This window comes from Eurosta solidaginis, chromosome 3, assembly GCF_040869045.1.
Source record: "Eurosta solidaginis isolate ZX-2024a chromosome 3, ASM4086904v1, whole genome shotgun sequence".
Lineage (NCBI taxonomy): Eukaryota > Metazoa > Arthropoda > Insecta > Diptera > Tephritidae > Eurosta > Eurosta solidaginis.
Genome location: NC_090321.1, coordinates 48,728,218 through 48,745,156, shown reverse-complemented (window position 1 = coordinate 48,745,156; position 16,939 = coordinate 48,728,218). Strand labels below are relative to the sequence as shown.

Sequence of the window (16,939 nt, the reverse complement as noted above, 5' to 3'; positions counted from 1 at the left end):
ATACATATATACTTAAGTAATCCATAAGAAGGGCATGCGAACTCTTGAGTAGAGTTTACATGAATGTATGGACAACAAAATGTGTCTGACATTTTTGTAGATGCCACACGATGTACACTTTAACAAGATTTATGTATATACACCCGAAGTATCTTGAGATACTTATTGTGCATACATTAGTATAAACATATACTATACGTATACACAGACTTGTTGCAGATAATAAATCGGATAAGATAATATTAAAGGCAGAAAGTGCTCCAAAACCAATTGTCACGAGTAGGTACTATAAGAAAAAACACAAAGCCCACAAAGGAGACCACACGAAGGGGTTGGATTACATCTTTAATGACGCAAATTAATGTGGCTTAAGAATAAATTTAGTTTCTCACATTTATTGTTATTTAATTAGAGAATTTACTATTGTGCATATATTCTTTATCTATGTTTACTTAAAAGGAAGCCAACAATTTTATATCAAAACAAAGTGAAAAAATTTAGTTTAGATAAAATTTTAGAATTCATTTGAAGAATGTCATATCTTATTTGAATAATGACCTATCTAGTTCAATGCATTCGAATTAAAAAAAAAAATAATAATAATACTTTTTAACCAAAATATACGTGGAATGACGAAAATCCTTCCAAAATAGTTAACTAACCTCTTCGAATCATCGAGATTAAAGATAATAAAAGTATAAAAAAATTAAACGAATAATAAAAAATTGGTAAATATAAAATATGTATAAACAAGTGTCGAAAAATAAGAAAATATAAAACAATATCATATAATATCAATAATAATACAAAAAAATAAAAATAAAAAAATTTATGAAATAAATAAAAAAATTTGGAATAGAATAAAAAAAATTTAACAAAATTAAAAACAAAAACAAATTTTATTCTTTCCAAAAAGCTCCAGTACCCTGTTGGAATTATCAACATTAATGATAAAAAGGTGTAAAATAAATTTTGGATAGTAAAAATATGTATAAACAATAAAAATAAGATAGTTGGAAAAACAAAAAAGTTTTATAAAAATTATAAAAAAAGTAATAAAAAATTAAAATAACAAAAAATTTTAAAATGAAGTAAAAAATTTAAAAAACATTCAAAACAATGAAATAAACAATAAGCACTTAACGATAACCGGCCTGGTAGTTGCTAGCTAATATTTTACTTTTCCATATTACAAATTCAATTTTAAAATAGCCCAAAATATTTTCTAACAAAAATAAAAATAAAATTTTCTAAAATAAAATATTTTCTAACAAAATTAGGGAAGCGCGAAATTCATGGATGTGTCTTTTCAACAACAAATGATCCACCCTAATATACATACATGTGTAATTTTGTGTGCACAGAAGCTGTTACGAGCAAATTTACCGCTTACATTACTGCTAAATTTATTGTTTAATGTACGTTATATATAAAATAAAAGTAAAACTTAGAAATTTTTAAATATGTCATGTGCTCATTAGGTACTAAATTTGCAATACTTGTATAACTTGCATTATCGCCTGTCATTAAAAGAATATCATTAAAATTATATGAGTATTTGATCAGTTTTTTCTTCAACTTTTCATTTTCGTTAATTAAAAAAAAGCTTTAATGAATTGTATAATTTACATAGCTACATACAATAAACCAATTTCAAAAACGTTTTCGAAAAAATTTGGGTTTTTAAATTGCTTGCATGTTTTTTTTAAATGTTTCTTATTCTTGTCCATCTCTTATTCATTTATCTCCCTCCCACACACACTCTCACTCTCTCTCCCACTCCAACTCTCACTCCCATTGCACTCAGACTCTATAATAAAATTGGATAGCTTCAAATAATTGCGGAAATAAACGAATTACAATTTTTCCTTAAAGGTAGCGTGGCAACTTAAAAAAAAAGAGAAAAAAATATTTTTGACTTTTAGCGAGACTAATGTACAGCAACTAATTTATATGAATATGGGCTTTGTTTACTTTTTTTTTAATTGTCGAGTTAAAAATATCGACAAGTCTGTGTAAATATAGATGTTTGATCGTGAACAGTTATTAGTTGCACAAATGTCCGTATGTATATATGTATTTGTAAATATGTATGCGTCAAAGTACACCAGCTGCTTTATTTAAAATGAACATATATTTAAATATATCTATGTGTATTAGATTGGGTCGATTTATTAACCGATATCGATAGGATTTGGGCTCAGGAAAAAAAGTTCCACTACCCATACCCAAAAAAAATAATTTTCGAGCCTGCGAAATTAAATTTTTTACTTTTTTCGATTTTTTTGGGTTGATTTTTAAGGCGTTTTGCATGACCTACTAAAAAATTTTAATTTGATTGTTAAATTTTCATGTATACCCTGTCCGACCCAAAAATGTCCGCTAAACACGTTGACGATAACAGTTTTAGGAAAAAAAAAAAACGTTTTTAGCGAACATTTTTGGTCGGACAGGGTATACATATGAAATTTTTTTTTAGTAGGTCATGAAAAAAACCTAAAAAATCAAAGTCGAAAAAGTAAAAAAAATTAAATTTCGCTGGCTCGAAAATTATGTTTTTAGGTATGCGTAGTGGACCTACTTTTCTGAGCACAAATCCTATCAAAAAATCGACGGCGCGATATCGGTTAACTTTCGTCCATACAAATCGACCCACCCTAATGTATATGAACAACTTATATACGTATGTGTATAATATGTTATAACATTTTCTCTACCAACTATATTTACCTTTGTTGTCAGTTTCAAAATAAATAACACAACACACAGAAAAATCACAAGATAAGCGTTTTGGCCGTTAGCGATTATGAACGGATATATACCTCAATTAGGGTGTTTTTTTTCTAATTCGATTTCCCATAATAACTGTAAATTTTTTTCTGTTCAAAACGATAACATTTCCTACTAATTCTAAAAGATTTTTTGCTTTACATTGATATGCAGTTTTGAGATTTATGTATAGACACCGAATATTTAAATTTGGCTCACCCTAATGCGTACACTATGTACATATATTATTGTTTACTAGCGTATGAAATGAGAATAAGAAACAACGTACGAGATAATGGACAAGTTGAGTGTGCTAAGTGCCCAATTGTCTATACATATGTATGTGTGTATGCATATGCGTATGTATTAGGGTGTCTAGTTCTTAAGACCATATTTTAAAAGTCTGCGCTACCTAAACTATCTGGTATTTAGTGCTCTGATATTCCTACTTAAATAAAATATTCGTATAACAATTCTATCTAGTTCGCTTTTTCCTTTAAACTGTTTTTACAAAGAACATTTCGTAGACTTCTCTTATACTATATTTTGGTAAACATTTTCTTATTTTTCCGCTGTTGTTGTTGTAGCGATAAAGAAACTCCCCGAAAGTCTTGGGGAATGTTATCGATGTTGATGGTTCTTTTCCGGATATCGATCAGGTAAGTTCCAGTAACAAGCACCATTAAGGTATACGCCAGACAATCTCAGGAACGATTTAGGTTAGGTTGAACTGGCCGGTCCATGAGGACCTCACATATACTGAATGAGTCCGTAGTGTTACCAGAAGTTTGTTTTAACGAATAAACTGAAAAAACCCTATCAAAAACCAGGAGCTATGTTATAAAATATTTCTGTCCTCTTGGCAAATATTAGCTTTCTAGGACTTAAGCCACTTGCTGCTTCTAGATCTGACAGCTGTATCACTCCTAATAGCTGGAGTCTTAGCCTGGCAAGCGCAGGGCACGAGCACAGAGCGCGCTCGATCGTTTCCTCCTCCAACCGGGAACGATTTAATATTACCACATTGAACTTTCAAGGCCAGTAAGAGAAAGAAAAAGTTAAAAAGTTAAAAAAAATAAAAAAATAAAAAAATTAAAAACGGAAAAAATAAAAAAAATTACTACAAGGCAAAAATTACATAAAAATATAATTTAACAAAAAAATTTTTTTTAAAATTTAAATAAAATTGAAAGAAAAGAACCAAATGAAAAAGGGCTAAGCTTGAATGCATATAGATTTTTTTAAATAGTTAAATTATTTTCAATGTTAGCAAAGAATCTTATTTTAAGGTAGAGCGCTCTTTTTCGAAAAGTACTCATTGGCTAGGGCGAGTGATGTCGGATAATACACTATTGGAATTATTAACTATGCAGTTTATTTGTTGTTATAGAACTAATTCACGTCTCTCATTCTCTTCAATTTACTGGCTTTGTTGTTGCTAATATTGTTCATAATATGAGATATTTAAGTACTTTAAGTGGAAAATTCAACACAACTACAATCAAATACTAATGCTTGCTTAAATACTTTTTGCATTCTGTATACATAGTGTATACTAGAGAAATGCATACTAGAAAAATAGTAGGGATATCGACACCCACGGTACAAATTTTAAAGCTCCCATTATGGGATATATCAGGAAAGTGTTTTCATAATGTGAGCGCGACAGTTATATTGTTCCTGCTTAAGCCATCAAGTATATCTATGTACATGAGTATGTACGTATTTGACAAAACCAATTCTACAAAAACTTCTCAAATTCTGTTTGAAAGTTGTTCTGATTTTCTTTACCATTTGAAATCATACCATATTTATTCAAAGTCGAAATTATTTGTGGAAAACCAAACAGCAAGCCTAATAGTTAACATTTTTTTTGGAATTGTATTAAAAATAGAATATTTATGAACTGTCAGGGTAGGAGAGTTCGCTTAAAATTGTTTTTTTATAAAAATTTCGAATGTCAAATTGACACTGATGCAGCACATCAAAGCATTACAACGACAAAACATCGATAGATTATAAAATTTCCATCCCTAATGTATACATCCATACAATGAAAGGAATGGTGCTAGTAAAATGAACAAATCGGTTCTTTTGTTCTTGACTTAACGGAGATTCGGTGAAATTGATCGAATTGCGGCTAATTCGACCGAGTTCTTTGTCAAACGAACAAATTAGTTCAGTCATTTGAACAACAGAAGAGAAATTGTCGCTCTTAAGTTAACAAAATTCTGCAAAATTGACAGATTCCTGGTCAATCTAACTGATTTTTCTGTTAACACAACTGATCTCACTGGTCATTTCAACAGCGATCAACAGTCAATACATGAGCAAATTTCAAAGAGAATTTTACGTTCACTGCGCCCTCTACTTTGTACTTATGACGATGGTGCCACTTGTTAAAAAAAAAAACCCAAAATAAGAAAATCACCAAATCGAAAAAACACACAAAATGGGAAAACAACAAAAAACTAGTTTTTCCGTTATCAATACAAAATGAAAAACCCTTTTTTGAATTTACTGTGCAAAAAATTATGAGATACCGGGACACCTATTTAACGGGTACAATTTTGCAACTTCTCCTCCAAGCGAAATGCAAAATTGCTCCATCTTGTTGCAAACGTTTTGTTTAAACGAACAGGATTTTTCAAAGTTTTTACGAATTTTCACTCACGCGAACGAGTTTAATAAAATAATAAAAAACATCCTTTTTAATGTTAATGTTTCCGACAACATAAAAGTTTGAGTTGTTTTGGTATCGTTTCAACTTAAAGTGTTACGAAAATTAAACTTGCCGAATTATATGTAAAGTTACTCCAGTGGTGAATTACCTTCCTGCGATTTGATTCCTTACTTTTCTATAACTTACAAGTTCTCTATTTAAAATGTTATGTCAAACATTTATACAAGTTTTGTTCGAAACAATCAAGTGTGGCAACTACATGCGAGAGAAGAAATGGAGAATGAGCTGAGCTGCAACCGAAAGAATTGAGAATCAGTTTTGTGACTACTATTTTCATTTCTATTTGCAAAGCGAAGTTCAAAACTATAAATTAAATAAATTATAAAATATAAAATTTGGTGAAAGTGCGTTAATAAAACAAACTAATAAAGTGTATAATTTTTAATGTGTGCCAGTATATTTGATGTAAGCCCAATTAACGTTCGGTTAGTAAGTGCCACCGTGGTGGCGGTTTTTCAATTAGAAGAAAATTTTTCTAAGCGGGGTCGCCCCTCAGCAGTGTTTGGCAAGCGCTCCGAGTGTATTTCTGCCATGAAAAGCTCTCAGTAAAAACTCATCTGCCTCGCAGATGCCGCTCGGTGTCGGCATAAAACATGTAGGTTCCGTCCGGCCAATTTGTGGGGAAAATCAAGAGTAGCACGACGCAAATTGGAAGAGAAGCTCGGCCTTAGATCTCTTTGGAGATTATCGCGCCTTACATTTATTTATTTATATGGCAACATAAGTACTTTCGTACAAAGCTGTCGCAACAACTGTTTTTGTTCATTTGACTACTAAACCGGTCAATTACGAATCAACGATTTGTGCGCAGTTGATTCAACATCTTGTTGCGATGGATAAAAATGAACAGAAATTTTGGTTGAATTGACCGGTTTTTCGGTTTGTTTTTACCAGTCTTTTTCTTTCAGTGTATGTACTTTTCACTTGTATATCAATGTATCTAGTATGTGTAACAAGTTATACCATTAAGTCGCATCCAAAATAATGCCCAGTTTTTTTGTAATTTTTTTTTGCCAATTAAGTGCAGCTCGTCACGTTGGTCATGCGACGAAGCTTGAACAAAACAAGCACACGTACTTCGTGTGCAAAAATAACAAATATGAGGAAATTAAAAAAAAAAAAACGGAGCTTGAACAAGAGATTTTGGTAACTTTTTCATATATGTATGTATATATATATATATGTATGTACGTTATTGTCTACACAGCCGATAGCTGTATACAATAGGTGGAAATATAACGATTGGGTGAATCATAACCCAGCATATAAAGAAATGAAATAAAAAGGAAGGAAAAGCACTATAATACAAAAAAACTGATATAAAAAAATAAAAAAAACTGATATAAAAAAATAAGAAAACAAACTGATATAAAAAAATAAAAAAAAACTGATATAAAAAAATAAAAAACAAAAACTGATATAAAAAAATAAAAAAAAAACTGAAATAAAAAAGTGAAATAAAAGAACTGAAATAAAAAAGTGAAATAAAAGAACTGAAATAAAAAATAAAAAAGTGAAATAAAATCCAAAAAAAAAATTAAAAAAATGAAATAAAAAACTAAAAAAAAAAAATTTAATAAAAAATAACAAATCTGAAATAAAAAAACTGAACTAAAAAAATTAAAAAACTGAAATAAACAAATAAAACAAAAATTTAATAAAAAAAAATAAAAAAAATTTATAAAAAACTTAAATAAAAAAATTTTATAAAACACTCAAGTTTAAAAGTTAAGAGGAAACTTAAGTAAAATAAAAAAACAAAAATCAAAAAAATAATTAACAAAAAAGCTAACATAAAAAACTTACATATAAAAACTTGAATAAAACAAACTTAAATAAAAAAACTTGCAAAAATGTATTGCACTTTCTATTTAATAAAAAAACTTAACAAAAATGTTATAACTTTGTACCACCCTGAGAGGTAACGGTGCGTATACACAACATTTTCTTTTTATTATTTGTTATAAAAAGAGTTACATGCATGCATACAAACATGAAAGTGAAGCTAATAAGCGGGTAAAATAAAAATACTTAAAAAAAAAGAAAAATTAAATAAAAAATATTAAAAAAAATTAAAGAAGAAAACTTGAATAAAAAACTTAAAAAATAAACGAAAAAAGAATAAAACACTTTCTTCAACTTCCTATTTTTTAAGGGATTTTTAAATATATGTATGTTTATATGTAAAACAAATACATTTCAAAAAAGCAAAACATATACTAAAATATAAAAATTACAAAGAAATACATAAAACTAAAAATTATACAAAAATTGAAATGAGTGCAATGGAAAACGACAACCAAACATTTTAATAAGAAGAAAAATAAAAAAAGAAAAAAATACATTTAACTTATTTTTTTTTTTTTTTTTCATGAAAAGTAATTTTTAAGGCTGTCCCCATTCATCCGGAAATTTTTATTGTACAAAAATTCCAAACGAATAATTTTTAATTCATAACTTTTTTTATCGTTTTCCTGTAGTTTTTAATTGTTTTATTACGTTATTGTTGTTCCTTTTGCTGAGAATGAGTTAACAACAAATCTTCTGGATGAATAAGTAAAAAATTATAAGTACGTAATTTCCGGCCTCATTGGGTCCCCCAACATAAACTTTTGCCGCAAGAATTTGTCAAAAACTTTACCTATCTAAAATGAAAAGAAAGCATACTTGCAGAAAGCTTACTGGGTACATAAAAAAACCCAAAATAATTTGTGTATGCGTTAGTGTGCGTTTGGGTAGTGTATACTTGTAGTGCTCTATCGCTGATGACTTCTGACTTGTGGCTTTGAAGCTTATATTTACACTTGTCTCAATCTAAATAAGTTCCTCATCGAAATGAGCGCTTTTAAATGTTATTCTCTACGAAAAAATACAAGTCTCATTTCAGAATTGCGAAAAAGTTAAGAATAGAAAATAAAAGCAACTTTGTTGTTAAGTTATTTCGTCTTTGTGTTTGATGACCGACTACCTATACTGCTCTACCGTTCCCAGAGCCGTACATTCATTTCGAAGTGTGGTCATACGTATGAATATATGAATGTGTATGCGTGCTGGTGCCAGTCAGTGTACTATGGGCAATTTTACTGAATTATATATGGCTTAAATTAATTACAGACTCCTTTAAATTTTTCCTACAAATTGGCGGGACGGGACGGGACCTACATGTTTTGCGCCGACTCCGAACGGCTCCGCTAAACTCACTGAGAAGCTTTTCATGGCAGAAATACACTCGAAATCATTGCCGAGGAGCGATACCGCTTAGAAAAAAATTTTCTTATTGAAAAAACTTATTTCTAAATTTTTGATGTTGCTATACCCAGGATCTTCGGTGTGATTAGCGGAGCACGCTTACACTACAACACGGCGACCGCCTAGAACTAATAATGAAGATGTGCTGGTTGTGGGTCGTAAAATGACTCTTCAGAGCCCGCATGGTCATGTGGGCTGACAATATCAAGTGAGCATCAAATAAAGTAGAGCCTAGATTGCGGAGCCAGTTTTGCATTTTTTAGCTAGAGGACTAGCATATACTTCTATTGATGAGATAACACTAGTTCATGGATATCGTATTCATTACTCTAATCGTATTCACAGTAATTTGCACTTTTCTGCAATCTACTGGGAAAAATAAATTCATACCAGCCACAACAACAGTTTGTTATCGGCATAACTATTATAGATTTGTTAACGACGACTTTTCGGTTTGGTATGATATGGATATGTACCAATAAAACATCATATATATTATTTCTAATTGCTGTTTTTATGTATGAGTCCCTTTTTCGCTCTTACTGGAGTCCAAATCTATAAATAAAGTTTTGGTTGTAAAGATGGAGATTCGGGCTATTAGCGAGCTTTGGGCAATTTTGGTCGTAGTGCTTTTGTTTAGCTATATTTTATAAAAATAATTTGTAAAAATAAACGGTTGTGAGCTCGCAAATAAATCTATTTGTACTATGGCACTATTGTGAATATTTGCACTGCATTGCCGGCAGTTTCTATTGTACAAGACCACGGGGCACTCTAGTATACTAAACAAATACAGTTGTCGTCCTCCTAGCACGGATCGCTGTGCGACCACAGCAGTTGCGGAAACCAACTTTAAGATAAACATTCCCAGTAGGCATGACTGGACGGAGTCGGATAGGCGCCATGCTATTGACAGCAGGATTTTCATATACACGGACGGCTCTAAGCTAAACGTTAGGGTTGAAGGTGGAGTACACTCAATGGAGCTTGACCTCCAGCTCTCCTTCAGACTACCCGACCGCTGCAGTGTATTCCACACAGAAGTTTCAGCCATCATGGAAGCCGCGGCTAGGATAGGGACACACAATGTCGGCAAAGAAATTTTTATTTTCAGCGACAGCCAGTCTGTCATAAAATCTCTTGGCTCCTACTCGTTCAATTCTGAACTAGCACTAAACTGTCGCCGATCTTTTCAAGAGATTGCGTAACAGAACGGTGTACACCTCACATGGGTCCCTGGACATAGGGATATCGAGGAGACTGCATTGCAGATGAACGCGCTAGGCTGGGTACAACCAGGCATATTCTTCCCGGCAAAGAACGCTTAGGTATGCGCCTGTCCACATGCAAGCTAATGCTAAAAGAACACATCCACGGTCAAGCCGACGAAGGAGTGCTACAAACACCGGGGTGTCGAACATCGAAGGAAACCTGGCCAAAATGGGATTCTAAAAGATCCTTCACGTTTACAACCAAAGTAGAGATACAATTTTCACACTTGTGGGGGCACTAACTGGCCATTGCATGGTGTATTTTCGTGGTATCACAACGGGCCTAATATCACTGGCCTAAGTGTGTCCTCGGGCAGCCACCTCAACTTAACCTAACCTTAGCTACCAATAAGAAGCCTAGAAGGCTCTTCTCTTCTCTTGTGGGTTAACTTCAACCCCTGCGCAAACTATTGTCAACTTAAAAAGATAAGTTTCCAGATACATATATTAGGAATTTCAAAATTATTGGTACTTACGACTATATTTTTTAGGTTTGCGAAAAACCCTCTTGAAGCATAATAACGAGTCAATCACGGTATTATTAATTTTTGGACATAAACGCAATCGTATTGACCCATTGTGCAACAACACCAGAACTACATTAAGTACAGAGCGCAGAGCAAAGCACGGCACAGCCAGCAAAATAAAATAAAAACCGGACAGACAGACAGATATTGGAGGTATGAGAACAAGTCTAAATTGAATAGACTTCTCAGTATCATGTCGACATTTAAAGCCTTCGTATTATAAAATAATAATAAAACGTTGGAACGGTTCGGTGCTGCGCGTACAATTTATAATAATAAATATGTGTAGTATATAATATACATAAGTACATATGTATGTGTATATGTTTATAGTGAATACGAGTAATTGTAATAAGCATAGATAAATTATATTAAAAAAAATTTTATCAACAAGTGTTATACGACTATCTCCAACATACTGGAATTGCATTGAAATTTGTGTAAAAAATGTGTGTTTTTTCGACACACATCTAAATTCGCTATATATTTCGTCAAAGCATGAAGTTAATTAAAATCCGTGAAAAATAAATTGATTCGAATGAATGAATTCAGAAAAGAATAATTTTTATGTATAGTGCATACACATTAGGGTGGGTCGATTTGTATGGACGAAAGTTAACCGATATCGCAGGCTCGAAAATTATTTTTTTGGGTATGCGTAGTAGAGCTTTTTTTCCTGAGTCCAAATCCTATCGAAAAATCGATGGCGCGATATCGGTTAATAAATCGACCCAGTCTAATATACATACATACATTAGTCATAAGCTGAATTGGAATACAAAAAGAGCTTTGCTGCATACACCCAGTGATTTCAAGTTTCTTCAGATTTCTACTGTGTTTTTTTTGTTCTTTCTCTTTGCTGCGTGCAATTAATGTATCTAATGTGATTTAATAAAAAAAAAAAAAAACAAAAATAAATACATATTTGATTAACTTTATCTTTTTGACACTTCGTATATCACAGAAATTTAAAGTGTGAATTAATATAATATTTTTTTTTATTGTTGTATTATTATTTAGACACACTACTACAAACTGCAAAAGTCATCAAATAATATGACGGTGGCTCAGTACATAAAATATCTGCGCGTATAATTGTTGAAAAACGTAAAAGTGTAAACGCACTGTAAAAAACGGTGCATAAGAATCACTAATTTTTAAGTATTTTGCGCTGGTATTGTGTATGCAAAGTGAAAACGGTGTTGGAGATTAAATGGACAGAAAAAAAGGAAATGAAAAAAAAAAAAACGCTAACTGAAAGCTCTTACAAATATTTGTTGCTTTTTTAATTAGATGACAACACACTGACGGGCTGGAAACTAAAGCGCACTTCTACATCGGCTCGGCCTTTAGAATATATATATACATATGTACAGTGGCGGCTGAAAAAATATTATTAATTTAAAGAACATTTAATTTGAGAAACCATAAATATAGATGCTAAAAACTAATACATAGTCATACTAGAAGACCCGGCAGACGTTGTTCTGCCCTAAATTTAGCCTATCTGCATACATTTTAATAAGCTTTTTCCGTCTTTTTGATATCCATATTGTATAAACACTGTTTAGGTATTCACTGGCCCACGTTTTGGCCTATATCTCGAGACCCTAGTCACCCAAGGGTATGAAAATTACCCTCTACTATAGCACTTATCAACAGCTTTCATTTGTTATCCATATTCTATAAACACATTCTAGGGGTACTCGGGTCCACGTTTCGGCCTATATCTCGAGATCCTGTACGTCGATCGCAACCAAACCTATGTAGTAACCACCGCGTGAGGTTTACGCAACTTGTGTGAAAGTTTGAACAAAATCGACCGACGGTCTCTTCAAACACCGGCGACCATTTAACACACACTTTAGCCTTTCTTTTTATATACATATGTATATAGATTTTTATTTTTCACACTTCACTATAATATTAAAATTCAAAATCGGTTCAGTAGTTTAGGAGTCCATCGGGAACAAACATAGTGACACGTGATTTTTATATATTTAGATTTGTTTACACCTAAATCCATAGAGAAGGTATACCTAAGAGAATAGTTAGCAGAAACTGGGGTCTTATACCAAAACTTACGTTATGACCTTAGCAGTCATTATGCCCATCCTATCGTACGAAACGATAGTATCTGACTAACGCACTGGATAAGTAATACAACATTAAAAAACCAAAGTGCAACGGGTAGCCTGTGCAGCGGTATTTTATTATTATTAGGCCTGGATGCACTTCGACCTTTGTGTAGATCTATTGTGCATAGTCAGGGGTAACAACAGCACTTATATCTTGTCCAAAGGGACACGTTAAAAGTTATCCTTGACCAGTTGCCAGTGGAGCTCCACAAGCGGTTTACAGATACTACCTCTGCCATCAGACTTTGAGATTCTACACAGATGTTCGAACGAGAAGCAGTATGGTCACAGCAGTATGCTAAGAAGGCTACCCGATGTAGATTTAACAACAGATTATCTTTCGCCTCCCTGAACTTTGATAAACATTTTAAAGTGAGGAAAACGGATTGGATATCCGACATGGTATATAAGAAGGGTGTCACCTCACTATTCATTGGCGCGGCCAAAATGGACTGCGGTGTTGGTGCAGGGGTTTTCTACGAACAGCTAGAAGTCGTACTCTCAATACATCTTCCATAGTCAGCTAGTGTATTTCAATCAAAGCTACCAGCAATAGAGAAGACTGGAAAATAAAATAAAGCCACTAATTAATTGATCAAATTTGTTGATAATTTTTGATACTATTTGTTTGTTTTCTACTTTACATACATAAGTACTAGAATTTTTAAATAAATTTTGGGGCCTTTTTTTTAGTTTGCTTCGACTTTTTGCCCAAAGTCGGTACGAAATGTCTGAAGACTTTCAAAATCGCAACCGATTACTTTTAGAATAAAGAAAAATAAATTTTAAATATTTAACGATCTCGAGGCCATATACATATATATTCAGATTAAAACCCGGATAGATTTTATATATATGTATATATTTTAAATTTTATTTAGTCGATATTTCGACCTCAATCTGAGGTCATTCTCAAGACTGTAAAAAACAAACATGAAATATTAAAATCATAAATAATATAAAAACATTTATAAACTTACACTCTTGGGTGTAGCTTGTCGACTAATTTTACAATAATAAACATAAGTACAAGAAGGCAATAGAACCGAAAAAGTAAACATCCAAAAAATATACAGTAATGGTAAACAAATTTTTACACAAACAGCAATACATTAAACTAACTAAATAATAGGCGAAACTCTCATAGTGCTCTCCTGTTACTCCCGTTGATCAATGTGCGGTATGCCGACGCGCATTTTTCCGTATCTGCTTTGTAATTCATTCGTTTCTCTCTCGGTTCGTTAATAATAAACAACATCTCAAGTGTGTATCTTTTGTTGTAATGCTTCTCCTGTTGCATTATTGCTACGTTCTCAAAATCTGGAGTGTGCCCGGTTTCTCTGCAATGCTGACTTAAAGCTGTTTTGTTTTCATTAGGGTGGTCGCGATTTTTTAAATTTGATTTATGGGCGGAAATCCTTGTTTTTAGTCTGGACTTAGTTGTACCAACATAGACCTTAGGGCATACGTAGGACCCGTCATTTTTGCAAGGAATCCGGTATATAACGTCCGATTTGTCATATTTTTCTATTTTGTTTTTTGTATTACTGAATATTTTCTGGACGGTATTATTATAAGTAAATGCTATTTTAAATCTCTCACGGTCATACATTTTGGAATATTTCATTATATTTGATAGCCCCGGAACATGCGTGGATGTCTTATATATTTTATTAGTTTTATCATTAAAGGTTTGATTGGTGTTAGCTTTTGTAAAATAGTCGTGAATATAGCCTCTTATTAGACCTAAAGGAAAATCGTTGTCTTTCAGAATTTTCGTAATGATTTATATATTTTTTCCATGGTATATCGTATCACTGATTGATAAAACTCTCTTGATAAAGTTTTTGGCTGTGTTGACTATGGTTGATTTGTCGTGCTTTGAATAAAAATTTATCAATCTGCCCGATGCAGTGGGTCTTTTGTACCAATCAAAGGATAACTTATTATGCTTTCTTACTACCAGCGTATCTAGATATGGTAGTAATCCATCTTTTTCAATTTCCAATGTAAACTTGATAGTTCTATTGTAGCTGTTTAATAGATTTATCATGTCTTCCACTGAACCCCATACAACTCTGACCACAAAATCTACTTCACTGTTGAACAAAATTCGTTAGGTAAAATCGGCCTTCGACTTTTCACAGAAAACTTTCTATTCCGAAAAACTCAGATGCTCTGGTTTGGCAAGGAATATAACGATTTATGTTGCCGTATGTTGCAAAGGCTGAATATGAATTCCTTTTAAAACTTATGACGTCAGGTCTTAAGGTGAACGAGAACAGCTCGAAGTCCATGCTGTCACATAAGCCATGACAAAATCTTTGCGAGATTAGTATGAAGGACTTCAACAATTTAGGAACAAGTGTTAATAATCACTCTTGCCAACAAATGCTAATGTGGGCTGTGTAGTTAGTTGAGAAGCAACGTCCTCTCTTGACGAACAAAGGACACGATTTAGGGTGTTTCAACGTTACTGGCAATGACAGTCCCGTCGTTACTTGTTCTTATTCTTGCCCATCCCTTATTCCATTTATATCCATCCTACTCCTACTCTCACTACCATCCCACTCCCATTCCCCCTCCGTCTCCCACCTCAATTTTCTCATATATGGAATCTCTATACCAAATTTTGAATACCTGCTTCAAATAATTACGAAGAATCTTTGAATCTTTCCTAATACGAGTAGGTGCGTGGCACCGCCCGCTTTTGCAAAATTCGATACAGATTTAAAGAGTAAATATTTGGTTTGTTGTTTTTGAATTATTAGACCTTCAGTAAAGTAGATCGCATTATGGTTCATTCAAACGAGTTTTTGTTTGCAAAAATTACAGATTCTCAATCAATCTAACTGATTTTTCTGTTAAAAAGAACTGTCAATATTATGCAAATTCATTTATTTGCATTATTTTAACAGTTTTCATTGGTTTTATTAGGCTGACATTAGTAATTGTTAGTTAGCAGAGTAGAGCTAGGCGAACAGCGTGGTGTAATGGTAGCGTGCACCGCCTACTACACCGAAAATCCCGGGTTCAAGGCCTGGAAAAAGCAACATCAAATTCTTTAGAAAAAAGCATTTCAAAAAAAAAAAAAAAATTCCTGAGCCCCGCAAAAGTTGTATTTTTTTTTTAACATTTTTATACTTTTCATGAAAATGAAATGGTATATAAACTTTGTCACGAATCTCAAAATTGTAAGTCCTTATACCGAAATGATCAGGATGAAGAACTGAGTTGATTTAGCCATGTCCGTCTGTCCGCCTCTCTGTTTGTATGCAAACTAGTCCCTCAATTTTTGAGATATCTTGATTAAATTTGGCGAGCGGGTATATTTATGTGTCCGATTAGACATTTGTCGGAACCGGCCGGATCTGACCACTATAGCATATATCCCCCATACAGCCGATTAAAAAAAAGAGGATTTTTGTCATATCTTCCTCAATTTATTGTCTGAAAAAATGAATGAGATCGGTCTTATGTATATATAGCATATATCCCCCACAACCGATTGTTCGGATAAGAAGCTTTTCGTAATTACTGCCCCATTTTAAGAGCGAGAGGCTTCAAATTTCACCGAATGCTTACGTATACAGCAAATATTAGTTGTGTTTTTTTTACACGTATATACATACGTCTACGTTTACGCGTCAAAAACGCTTATCGTCACTTAGGTAATGCTTAGGAGACCCATCTACCGGTAACTAGCTGCCGAATATGTTGTACCGAAAAGCGCAGACACAAAACTCTGGTGGCCATAGTGTATAACATACAGCTGAATTAGTTGCGATGAATGGTGGGCACGCATCATTTTAAGAGGTGATACATAGAATTAGTGTAGAGGTGAAAACTAGACACATATTTCAGTTGAATCTGAGTATAATGAATGCGTATTGAAATTTAGTAGTACTAATTTTATGCGCGGCAATTTCAGAAGAGTAGATAAAGTTTGACGCTTAGCAGTCAATATAAAGTTTAAGCGTAAACGTCTATAGATGTAAAAAAACACAGTTATTGTTGTCTGAAAAATTCGAAGAGATCGGTCGTATATATATATAGCACATGTCCCCTACAACCGATTGTTCAGATAAGAAATTTTTTGTAATTTCTGCCCCATTTTAACAGCTAGAAGCTTCAAATTCCACAAAATGCTTACGTATATAGCAAATATTGTTGTCTGAAAAAAATGGATGAGATCGGTCGTATATATAGCATATGTCCCCTACAAGCGATTGTTCAGATAAG

At 32.7% G+C, this 16,939-nt stretch overlaps 1 protein-coding gene and 1 pseudogene across 7 annotated transcripts in view; both read left to right on the top strand.

Moving 5' to 3' along the window:
* par-1 overlaps positions 1–16,939 on the top strand; it is a 262,434-nt gene that overhangs the window by 88,296 nt on the left and 157,199 nt on the right. For 6 of the 7 annotated variants that reach the window (XM_067771599.1, XM_067771598.1, XM_067771597.1 and 3 more), the window contains exon 1: positions 10,753–10,872. The exons of the other annotated variant lie outside the window; for it this stretch is intronic. The gene's annotated coding sequence lies outside the window, so the exon portion shown is untranslated. Of the gene's footprint in view, positions 1–10,752; positions 10,873–16,939 lie in introns of those variants that run through there. 7 annotated transcript variants of the gene reach the window in all.
* The window catches only part of LOC137243666 (uncharacterized), a 51,692-nt pseudogene continuing 45,608 nt past the window's right edge, over positions 10,856–16,939 (top strand).